Raw genomic sequence first — 12,362 nt, 5'->3', positions numbered from 1 at the left:
AATTGTTCATTATTACAATGGTGTTATCATAGCACAAACTGTACCCTTAGATCTGCTTACTTCACTTTACATCAGTCCAAGGTGAAGTTCAAAGAAAGAAGAACCCATATGTACAAAAATACTCATAGCAGCCTTTTTTGTGGTAGCAAAGAATGGTGAATGAAGGAGTTCTGATCATTTGGAAAATGGCTGAACAAATCACGGGATATGAAGGTGCTAGAATGCTACTGGGCTGTATTATGGAGGAGGCAGTTTTGGAGAAATTTGAGAAGACTTGTATGAACTGATGCAAAGTGAAATGAGCAGAAATCAAGCTCTTTTTTGGTTGGCTTGTAGTATTTTTTCTTTGACCCAGAAGCTCTGGACTTGGGCTATAAAATGCCTGACACTTTTACCTTTGAGGTTTCTTTCAGGAAATAACCAATGGATTCTTTCTATTTTCTCCTTGTCTTTTTGTTCTTAGAGATTTGGACAATTTTCTTTCAAGATTTCTTGAAATATGGTATCTAGGCTTTTAAGTCGTTCAAGGATTCTTAAATTATCTTTTCTTGATTATATTTTCCAGGTCCATTATTTTTCTTTATATATCTGACATTTTTCTATTTTTTAATCTTTTGACTTTATTTAAATATTTCATATTGTCTCATGGGATTGGATATGGGGAGGTGAGAGACAATGAAGAATATAGGATGACTTCTAGATAACTGTGTTCTATTTGGCTCATTTTAATTTCAGGAATTCTGTTATTTGGGTAAGGTTCTGTACCTCTTGTTTGTACTAAGCTTTTAATTCTCCTTCTAAGGTTTATCTCCATAGCTCTCATTTTTTTTCCAATTATTTTCTCTATCATTCTCACTTCACTTATAGTATCAATTTTAACTAATTTTCAATAAATATTTATTAAGTACCTGCTATGCGCCAGGCCCTGTGCTAAGCACTGGAGATACCAAAAGATACACTCCCTGCCCTTAAGCAGCTCACAATCTAATGGGGGAGACAATATGCAAACAAATACACATGAAGCAAGCTATATACAGGCTAATAAAGAAATAATTAAAAGAAGGAAAACACTAGAATGAAGAGGAGTTAAGGAAGGCTTCCTGTAGAAGGTGGGATTTTAATTGAAACTTAAAGGAAGCAAGACAGGTCAGTAGTTGGAGCAGAAGAAGGAGAGCATTCCAGGCCTGGGGAACAGCCAAAGAAAATGTCCAGAGCCAAGAGATGGAGTATCTTGTTCATGGAACAGCCAAGAGGCCAGTGTTATTGGATTGAAAAGTATGTATCGGGGAGTATGGTATAAGAAGACTGGAAAGATAGAAGGGGGCTAGGTTATGAGGGGTTTTGAATGTCAAATACAGCATTTTGTATTTACTCCTAGAGGCAAGAAGAAGACACTAGAGTTTATTGAGTGGGAGACATTATCTGCATGTTAGCCATGAGGATGGATTGGAATAGGGAGAGATTAGAAGCAGGCAGACTCAGTAGCACACTATTGCAATAATCAAGGTATAAGGTGATAAGGGCATGTAATAAAGTGGTAGCAGTATCAGAGGACAGAAGGGGGTGTATTTGAGAGATGCCACAAAGGTGAAATCAGCATGCCTTGGCAACAGATGAGATATAGGGAGGTGAGACAAAGGAATCCAAGATGACTCCAAAATTGGGAGACTGAAAGGATGTTGTTGCCCTCTACAGTAATAGGGAAGGTGGTAGGGAGGTAGGAGTAGGGAAGGGGTTTAGAAGGAAAGTTAATGAGTACTGTTTTGAGTTTACAATGCTTAATGGACATCTAATTCAAGAAGTCTGAAAGGTAGTTGGAGATGCAAGATTGGAGTCACAAGAGAGATTGGGGCAGGAAAGGTAGATTTGAGAATCATCAGCATAGAAATAGTAATTAAATCCATGGGAACTGATGAGATCACCAATAATGTACAATAAAGGGAGAAGAGAAGAGGGCTCAGGATCAAACCCTGAGGGATACCCAAAGTTAGGGTGTATGATCTGGAGGAAAGTTCAGCAAGAAGACAGAGAAGATCAGTGTCCTGAAAACTCAAGAGAGAAGACAGTATCAACGAAGATAGAGTGATTAACAGTGTCAAAGGCTGCAGAGGTCAAAAAGAATAAGAAGGAAGAAAAGATAATTGGATTTGGCAACTAAGAGATCATTTACAACTTTGGAAAGAGCAGTTTCAGTGGAATGATAAGGTCAGAAGACAGATTCTACAGAGATAAGAAGAGAATAAGCAGAGAGAAAGTGGAGGTACCAATTGTAGATGGCCCTTCCAAAAAGGACTTCAAAGGATAGAAGAGATACAGGATGACAGTAGGAATAGAAGGATCAAGTGAGGGCTTTTTTCAGGGGAAACATGGGCATATTTGAAGGCAGTAGAAGTGAGTAGAGAGGGAGAGGAAGAGATTGAAAATAAGTGAAAGAGTGGGAATAATAGAAGGAGCAATGTGTTGGAGGAGATGAGAGGGAGTGGGACCACTTGAATAAGCAGCCACATTTTGTAACTCTTGTATCAATTCTTCTAGGAATTCTAATTTATTTTGAGATCAAGCTGTGATTTTCTTTGAGGATTTGTTTATAGGTACTTAGGAGTTACTTTCTTCTTCTGGGTTTATATCTTTATCCCATGCCTCATGTCTCTAACCTTTTTTTAGTCATTCCTCCAGTGACTTGCTCTAGGCAACCTGGTATTGTCTTGGCTTAGCTGAGGATTCTAGAGGTGAGTCTTTGATCCTGGGCCCTCTAGCACAATCCTACCCCAGGCCCAAAAGCCCATGATTTGCTCTGGGTGACCCCTGACTGAAGTTTCTGAGCACTGAGTTCCCATTCTCAACCCTTCTGGACAACAATTTCTGTTGATCTGGGCAGACAAGGAACAGGACTGTGTCCCAGATCAGTTTTTTACTTCCCTGAGCTGCTGGCCTAGTTCCATATTCTGAGTCTGTGTTCTTGGCCCCTCAAGTTGCTGAGCTGCTGGCATTGGATAGAGCTGAGGTGAGGATCAGTTTTGTGCATCCCTTCACTACTGATCTAGCTCTGAGCTCTAGGATCCTGGCCCACCCATTTCACAGTTCTGGTCCTGAGTTTCTACCTGTAGGATGAATTTGTGATCCTGGGCTGGAAAGATGACCCACTGCAGTTTCTCTGTTGAATTCTCTATCACGACTCACTTCTTAGATTATTGTTCAAGTAGCTATACAGACAGCTGAACTATATTGTCTCCTCCTACTCCAACATCTTTGTTGGTCTCTCTACCTTACTTTCAGAAAGATATGCCCTCTTCTTTGTCTTCAACATGCTCCTCTGTACAACTCAGGGTCGGACCAGATGATTTCTAAGGGCCCTTCCAGATCTATCAGCCTATAATTACTTAGTGTATAGAGAAATCTTACATTCTAGAGTGGAATTCTTACTATATAAAGAGAATGACACTTCTGAAATTTAAACAGAACCCAGGGAATAAAGATAATAATCAGAATTTGTTACTTTCTCAACAATGGTAGAGGCCACTTGGTCTTTGTATGGGGAGATGAATGCAGGATAAAGTGTTAAAGACTTTAATTCATGCCTCAAATTAAGCTAATATAGGGGGAAAGTGCTTCATTAGATCCTCAGCTTGGCTGGTCTCCCTCCCTCTTTTTCTTTCTTTCTTTTGTTGTTTTTTTTGGGGGGGTTGGCAATCAGGGTTAAGTCACTTGCCCAGGATCACAGAGCTGGTAAGTGTCTGAGGCCAGATTTGAAACTCAAGTCCTCTTGACTTCTGGGCCAGTGCTCTATCCACTACGCCACCTAGCTGACCCCTAGGGGGAGCTTTTTTCAATGAGTACCTGGCACACAGTATCTCATCTCTACTTTAATTTCTGCCCTCATAATAAGAGCCTTCAACTTATATGTTGATGTTCCCTCAAATACTTTTAACCTCCCACTTCTTCAATCTCCCCAACTCCCATGATCTTTTCTTCATACAGGTGATTCTACTCAGGATCCTGCCATCACCCACAAGTGCTCCAATCTCATAATCAAGAACTCTCAAGCTCCTTCATCTAACTGATAACAATCTCCAATCATTCTATCACTCCCTCTGTCTTACTCTTCCTAAATCTATTGTCTGTCCTTGCTGTGACCTGTAAACTCTCCATCCCTTAGTTCTGGGCTAGGCCATCTCCCCAGGTATGAAAACACTTTCTGCCTTCCTAATCTCAATGTTTTAGTGAACTAGTATAACTCCATACTAACCTCTACTCTCAAATTCCTCACTCCCCTGTCATAATGTACTCATGCCTTGCCAAACATCAACACTGAATTGTGCCCACCATCTGCATCTTCCACTCCTACTCATAGACGTCTAAATGGAGTTAGAGGAAGTCATGCAACTGTGTTGCCTAGGTATGCTAGCTAGGACTGGATTATTTAATCTCAGTTAGGGCTTCTGAGCAGCAAGGTAATACTTTTATACTTCCATTGCCAGGAACTAGCAGATAAGGACAAAATCTCTGGGAGTGGCAGCACCCTCCAGATCTACTTCCAGCCCATCCCGCAAGGGGATCATCTGGGAAAGCAACTGAAGTGGAGAGGGAATTAGCAATCCCATTTAGATGGCCAACCATCCACCATACTTGGGTCAAGCCAGTTGGCCTAGCTGAAGCAACAAAGTACACTGGGAGACAAGAGACAACATCTGCCAGGTTAAGTCAAAACACTACCACCACTCTGACCACCACTTACCCTCAGACCTCAATGAAGACAGCCCAGGTGGGGTCCTTTCAGCCCAGTGTCCTCAGCTATCAATCTGGAAAGCAACCCCTAGGAAGATACAATCTGGCAAAACTCCTGTAGATACCATAGCTCCAGCTACTAAAGACCCAGGAAAGAAAGTTGTTGCCACCAAAGTCTTTGGCATCTGAAATGGTTCAACATCGTAAATTAATATGATTTCATCAATGGAAAAGACATTAAGAAAGAGTCATTGTTATTTGCTTTGCTGCCGCACCTAAAGGACCATCAAACCTTTCCCGCTGACTAGCATCTGAAACCTTCCATATTGGCTGTCTCCACCAACAGAAAGTGAGCTCCTTGAGGGCAGGGGCCACCTTACATTTCTATTTGTATATAGTCTATATATTCCTAGGGCTTAAACAAAGTGTTTTGCATATATCAAGCACTTAAAGATTGTCTCCTTCCTTTTTCAATTCTCTATCCCTCTCTAAAAGAAGTTGATTTGGGGGTGGAGCCAAGATGGCAGAGTAGAAAGTTGCACATACTCTAGCTCTTCCCCCACAGCCCATAAAATACCTGTAAAGAATGACTCTCAACAAATTCTAGAGTAGTAGAAACCACAGAATGACAGAGTGAAGGAGATTTCCAGCCCAGGGTAACCTGGAAGGCCAACAGGAAAGGTCTGTCACACCAGACATGGAGCAGAGCGCAGCCCAGTCTTGGCCACGTGGCAACAGGAGGAGCAGGACTGAGAAGGCCTCAGGGGCAGAATCCCCAGTAGCAGCAAAAGTTCTCAGATCCCTCAACCCACAGGTGGCAAAGGCAGTTACAAAGGTCAGTGAGAGGGCTTTTTCAGCTAGGTGAGAAGGGAGTAGGGTTCCCCCCAAGCTCCAGCCCCAGGCAGCGGTGGCAGAGGCGGGCAGCAGCCAGCATCCATTGTTGGAGCCCTCAGCTTAAAGCCCCTGGGAGAATTGAGCAGTTGATCTGAATCTCACACTGAGTGGTGGTCTGGCCCTGGGAACCCTCCCCCTAAAGCCCCTGGGGGAATTGAGCAGCTGATTTGACTCTCAGACCAGAGTGCTGACGAGGGGGAACTGGAGGTGGTTGTGGAGAGGAAATTCTACTACTCTCAGATTCTGGGCAGAAAAGTTTCTTGTTGTTCCCAGACCAGTGTGCAGGGTTAATCGTGCCACCTTGGAGGAACTGAGATCTTACAGGTCCCCAGAGTATACCCTATTCTTGACAAAGGACCCAAAAATCAAGTAACCGGTTGGGAAAATGCCCAAAGAAGGGAAAAAAATAAGACTATAGAAGATTACTTTCTTGGTGAACAGGTATTTTCTCTCAGCCTTTCTGATGAAGAAGAATAATGCTTACCATCAGGGGAAGACCTAAAAGTCAAGGCTTCTGCATCCAAAACCTCCAAAATAAATATGCAATGATCTCAGGCCATGGAAGAATTCAAAAAGGATTTTGAAAGTCAAGTAAGAGAGGTGGAGGAAAAATTGGGAAGAGAAATGACAGCAATGCAAGAAAATCACGAAAAGTGAGTCAACAGTTTGCCAAAGGAGACTCAAAAAAAATGCTGAAGAAAATAACACCTTTAAAAATAGGCTAACTCAACTGGCAAAAGAGGTCCAAAAAGCTAATGAGGAGAAGAATGCTTTAAAAAGCAGAATTAGCCAAATGGAAAAGAAGGTTCAAAAGTTCATCAAAGAAAATTGTTCTTTAAAAATTAGAATGGAGCAGATGGAAGCTAATGCCTTTATGAGAAACCAAGAAATTACAAAACAAAATCAGAAGAATGAAAAAATGGAAGATAGCATAAAATATCTCATTGGAAAAACAACTGACCTAGAAAATAGATCCAGGAGAGACAATTTAAAAATTATGGGACTGCCTGAAAGCCATAATAAAAAAAAAGAGCCTAGACATCATCTTTCATGAATTTATCAAGGAAAACTGCCCTGATAGTCTAGAACCAGAGGGCAAAATAAATATTGAAAGAATACACTCATAACCTCCTGAAAGAGATCCAAAAAGAGAAACACCTAGGAATATTGTAGCCAAATTCCAGAGTTTCCAGGTCAAGGAGAAAATATTGCAAACAGCTAGAAAGAAACAATTTGAGTATTGTGGAAATACAATCAGGATAACACAAGATCTAGCAGCTTCTACATTAAGGGATCAAAGGGCTAGGAATATGATATTCCAGAAGTCAAAGGAACTAGGATTAAAACCAAGAATCACCTACCCAGCAAAACTGAGTATAATACTTCAGGGGAAAAAATGGTTATTTAATGAAACAGAGGACTTTCAAGCATTCTTGATCAAAAGAACAGAGCTAAAAAGAAAATTTGACTTTCAAACACAAGAATCAAGAGGAGCATGGAAAGGTAAATAGGAAAGAGAAATCATAAGGGACTTACTAAAGCTGAACTGTTTACATTCCTGCATGGAAAGATAATATTTGTAACTCTTGAAACTTTTCTCAGTATCTGGGTAGTTGGTGGGATTACACACACACATACACACACACACACACACACACACACACACACATACATAGAAAGAGAGAACACAGGGTGAGTTGAATAGGAAGGGATGATATTTTAAAAAATAAAATTAAGTGGGGGCGGAGACAAGATGGCGGAGTAGAAAGACGCACATACACATAGCTCCGAACCCACAACTCACAGAACGGCTAGAGGGAACCAACTCACCATGAATTCTGCACCCAGAGGCCACGGAATATTGGAGCGAGGGAGATTTCTGTTCCGGAGAGACCTGCAAACCTCTCACGGGGGGTCCTTTGCGCTGCGGACTGGGCGCTGGGACTGGGAGCTGAGTGCAGCCCTGCAGCAGCCGCGACACCGTGGGGAAGAGATCCGAGCGGGCTGCGGAGACGGGATCTCCAGCGGCCACGCGGGTCCCTCCACCCACAGAGGGACCTGCAAACCTCTCGCAAAAGGTCCGTCGCGCTGCAGACGCGGAGCCCAGTCCAGACCTGCAGCGGCCGGGGCTCCGAGAGGTACAGATCCGAGCAGGCTTCAGAGACGGGATCTCCAGCGGCAGCACAAGCCCCCCCACCCACAGGTGACGAGGGTCGGTCAGAGAGTCTCTTTGGCGGGTCGAGAGGGGAGTGGGGTGCCCCCATGGCTTGGGCCCCCCCGGGAGATAGAAGCTGAGAGGTGGCTGCAGACAGGGGCTCCCCAAGCGGGCGGGAGCCTGGATCCATTGTGGAAGGTCTGTGCATAAACCCCCTGAGGGAACAGAGCCTGAGAGGCGGCCCTGCCCCGACCTGACCATCTGAACTTAATTCTCACACTGAATAGCAGCCCTGCCCCCGCCAAAAGCCCTAAGGCGGGAAGCAGCATTTGAATCTCAGTCCCCAAACGCTGGCTGGGAGGACCAGGAGGTGAGGTGGGTGTGAGAAGAATATTCAGAGGTCAAGTCACTGGCTGGGGAGAATGCCCAGAAAAGGGAAAAGAAATAAAACTATTGAAGGCTACTTTCTTGGAGAACAGACATTTCCTCCCTTCCTTTCTGATGAGGAAGAACAATGCTTACCATCAGGCAAAGACACAGAAGTCAAGGCTTCTGTGTCCCAGCCCACCCAATGGGCTCAGGCCATGGAAGAGCTCAAAAAGAATTTTGAAAATCAAGTTAGAGAGGTGGAGGAAAAGCTGGGAAGAGAAATGAGAGACATGAAGTCAAAGCATGAACAGCAGATCAGCTCCCTGCTAAAGGAGACCCAAAAAAATGTTGAAGAAATTAACACCTTGAAAACTAGCCTAACTCAATTGGCAAAAGAGGTTCAAAAAGCCTATGAGGAGAAGAATGCTTTCAAAAGCAGAATTAGCCAAATGGAAAAGGAGATTCAAAAGCTCACTGAAGAAAATAGTTCTTTCAAAACTAGAATGGCACAGATGGTCGCTAAGGACTTTGTGAGAAAGACAGATATCACAGAACATAGCGAGAAGATTCGAAAAATGGAAGATAATGTGAAATACCTTATTGGAAAAACAACTGACCTGGAAAATAGAATCAGGAGAGACAATGTAAAAATTCTGGGACTACCTGAAAACCATGATCAAAAGAAGAGACTAGACATCATCTTCCATGAAATTATCAAGGAAAACTGCCCTGAGATTCTAGAACCAGAGGGCAAAATAAATATTCAAGGAATCCACAGAACACCGCATGAAAGAGATCCAAAAAGAGAAACTCCTAGGAGCATTGTGGCCAAATTCCAGAATTCCCAGGTGAAAGAGAAAATATTGCAAGCAGCTAGAAAGAAACAATTCAAGTATTGTGGAAATACAATCAGGATAACACAAGATCTAGCACCCTCTACATTAAGGGATCGAAGGGAATGGAATAGGATATTCCAGAAGTCAAAGGAACTAGGACTAAAACCAAGAATCACCTACCCAGCAAAACTGAGTATAATACTTCAGGAGAAAAAATGGTCTTTCAATGAAATAGAGGATTTTCAAATTTTCTTGATGAAAAGACCAGAGCTGAAAAGAAAATTTGACTTTCTAACACAAGAATGAAGAGAACCAGGAAAAGGTGAACAGCAAAGAGAAGTCATAAGGGACTTACTAAAGTTGAACTGTTTACATTCCTACATGGAAAGACAATATTTGTAACTCTTGAAACATTTCAGTATCTGGGTACTGGGTGGGAGTACACACACACACACATGCACACACGCACACATACATAGAGACAGAGTGCACAGAGTGAATTGAAGAGGATGGGATCATATCTCAAAAAAAAAAATGAAATCAAGCAGTGAGAGAGAAATATTGGGAGGAGAAAGGGAGAAGTTGAATGGGGCAAATTAACTCTCATAAAAGAGACAAGCAAAAGACTTATTAGTGGAGGGATAAAGAGGGGAGGCAAGAGAAAAACATGAGGTCTACTCTCATCACATTCCACCAAAGGAAAGAATAAAATGCACACTCATTTTGATAGGAAAACCTATCTCATAATACAGGAGAGTGGGGGATAGGGGCACAAGCAAGGTGGGGGGAGGATTGAGGGGAGGGCATGGGGAGGAGAATGCAATCCGAGGTCGACACTCATGGGGAGGGAAAGGATCATAAGAGAATAGAAGTAATGGGGGACAGGATAGGATGGAGGGAAATATAGTTAGTCCTATACAATACAACTAGTATGGAAATCATTTGCAAAACTACACAGATTTGGCCCATATTGAATTGCTTGTCTTCCAAGGGGAAGGGGTGGAGAGGGAGGGAGCTAAAGATGTTGGAACTCAAAGTGTTAGGATCAAATGTAATGTTCTTACCACTGGGAAATAAGAAATACAGGTTAAGGGGTCAAGAAAGCTATCTGGCCCTACAGGACAAAAGAGAAGACGGAGACAAGGGCAGGGAGGGAGGATAGAGGGGAAAGCAGATTGGCACAGGGGCAATTAGAATGCGTGGGTTTGGGGGGGGGGAGGGGATAAAAGGGGAGAAAATTTGTAACCCAAAATTTTGTGAAAATAAATGTTAAAAGTTAAATAAAAAGAAATAAAAATAAAAATAAAAAAATAAATAAAAATAAATAAATAAAATTAAGTGGTGAGAGAGGAATATATTGGGAGGAGAAAGGGAGAAATGGAATGGGGCAAATTATTTCTCATAAAAGAGGCAAGAAAAAGCTCTTTCAATGGAGGGGAAAAGGGGGTAGGGTGAGAGGGAAAAAGTAAAGCTTAATCTCATCACATTTGACCGAAGGAAGGAATAACATGCACACTCAATTTGGTATGAAAATCTATCTTATACTACAGGAAAGTATGGGAGAAGGGGATAAGCAGGGTGAGGGGGATGATGGAAGGGAGGGCAAATGGGAGGAGGGAGCAATTAGAAATAAACACTCTTGGGGATGGACAAAGTCAAAAGAGAAAATAGAAGAAATGGGGGGCAGGATAGGATGGAGGGAAATATAGCTAGTCTCACACAACATGACTATTATGGAAGTCATTTGCAAAACTACTCATATATAGCCTATATTGAATTGCTCCTCAGTGGGGATAGGTGGGGAAGGAGGAAGGAAGAGAAGTTGGAACTCAAAGTTTTAGGAACATATGTTGAGAATTGTTTTTGCATACAACTGGGAAATAAAAAATACAGGTAATGGGTTATAGAAATGTATCTTGCTTTACAGGATGAAAGAGAAGATGGGGATAAGGGAAGGGGAGGGGTGTTAGAAGGGAGGGCACATTGGTGGAAGGGGTAATCAAAATGCATGGTGTTTTGGGGTGGAGGGAGGGGAGAGATGGGGAGAAAATTTGGAACTCAAAATTTTGTGGAAATGAATGTTGAAAACTTAAAATAAATAAATAATTAGTTAAAAAATAAATTTAAAAAAATTAAAAAATAAAAGAAGCTGATCCTAATTTTCTCTTCTAGAATCTCCCACCATATTCCCTCCCCTTATTATTTCATCTGAAGCCGTCCTCCCATACTTTATCCCCACCCCAACTCACCCCACCTTGAAAATCTAGGTCATTCACCAAGAGCTTTCTTTCCTCTCCTCCTCAGTTCCCAACCCCTTAAAATCACCTTCCATCTTACCTGCCTTTGGTGAACTCTGTGATAAAGAGATGAAACTTTTTCTTAACAAGGAAACCCCTCTACATTTACCCTTTTTTCCTTCCCCTCCCATCTTCTTCAACAGATGTCCCCCACTATATCCACCTCTAATATTCAAAATCTTACTATCAAATGGTTACTTTCCTACTGCCTTCAAACATGCTCAAGTCTCCTCATTCTTAAAATTCCCTGACTATATCTCATTACCCCTGCTAACTCTAATCCTATTAACTTTTCTCCTTTTTTTCTATCAAACACCCTGAAAAGGTCACCTGTACTTGGGTCCTGTGCTTCCTTTCTCCTCCTACCTATTCAACCACTTGTTCTCAGTCTCTTTTGTTGATTCATAATCCATGTCATGACCCTTAACTATGGGTGGACATAAAGACTGTTCAGAGAACTCTTCTTTTTTCTCTGCACATTTTCTTACTTCATGCTCCCCTCAGCTCTCAAGGGTGCAATTATACTTCTATGCTGATGCCTTCCAGATTTATAGCCCCAGTCTCTCTCAAGTCCCAGACCCACTTTTATCAACTGCTTGTTGGACATTTTGTACTGGATGTCTCCATCTCAAATTACATGTCTAAAACAGAACTCATTATCTTTGCCAAGAAAGAAATGCTCTACTCTACCAAATTTCCTATTTCTATTGAGGGAGTCACCTAGTAGCTAGGTAGCACTGTACCTAGAATGCTGGCCTTGGGGTCAGAAAGACTGGAACTTAAATCCTAAATCAAACATTTACTAGCTGTGTGATCCTGGGAATGTCACTTACTTTCCCTCAAGCTCAGCTTCTTCACTTGTAAAATGGAGATAACAGTAACATATACATCAGAGGACTGTTGTAAGGATCAAATGAGATAACATACATAAAAGTGCTTTGCAAACCTTGAAGTGCTAATTATTATTATTGTATCCTTGGTTTCTAACCTCAGTGTTATCCTTGACTTCTCATTTTCATTCCCTCTACATATCCAATCAGTTGCCAAATTTGAATTGTTTCTATCTCTACACCATCTATTATTTAT

General features: G+C 41.9%; 1 protein-coding gene across 4 annotated transcripts in view; it reads right to left on the bottom strand.

The window, feature by feature from the left end:
• Nucleotides 1-12,362, bottom strand: part of SRC (SRC proto-oncogene, non-receptor tyrosine kinase) — a 150,203-nt gene that overhangs the window by 115,669 nt on the left and 22,172 nt on the right. The window lies entirely within an intron of this gene.

This window comes from Notamacropus eugenii, chromosome 1 (genome assembly GCF_028372415.1).
Source record: "Notamacropus eugenii isolate mMacEug1 chromosome 1, mMacEug1.pri_v2, whole genome shotgun sequence".
NCBI lineage: Eukaryota > Metazoa > Chordata > Mammalia > Diprotodontia > Macropodidae > Notamacropus > Notamacropus eugenii.
The sequence above is the reverse complement of the archived record's forward strand: the minus strand, read 5'-3'. Positions and strand labels throughout refer to the sequence as shown.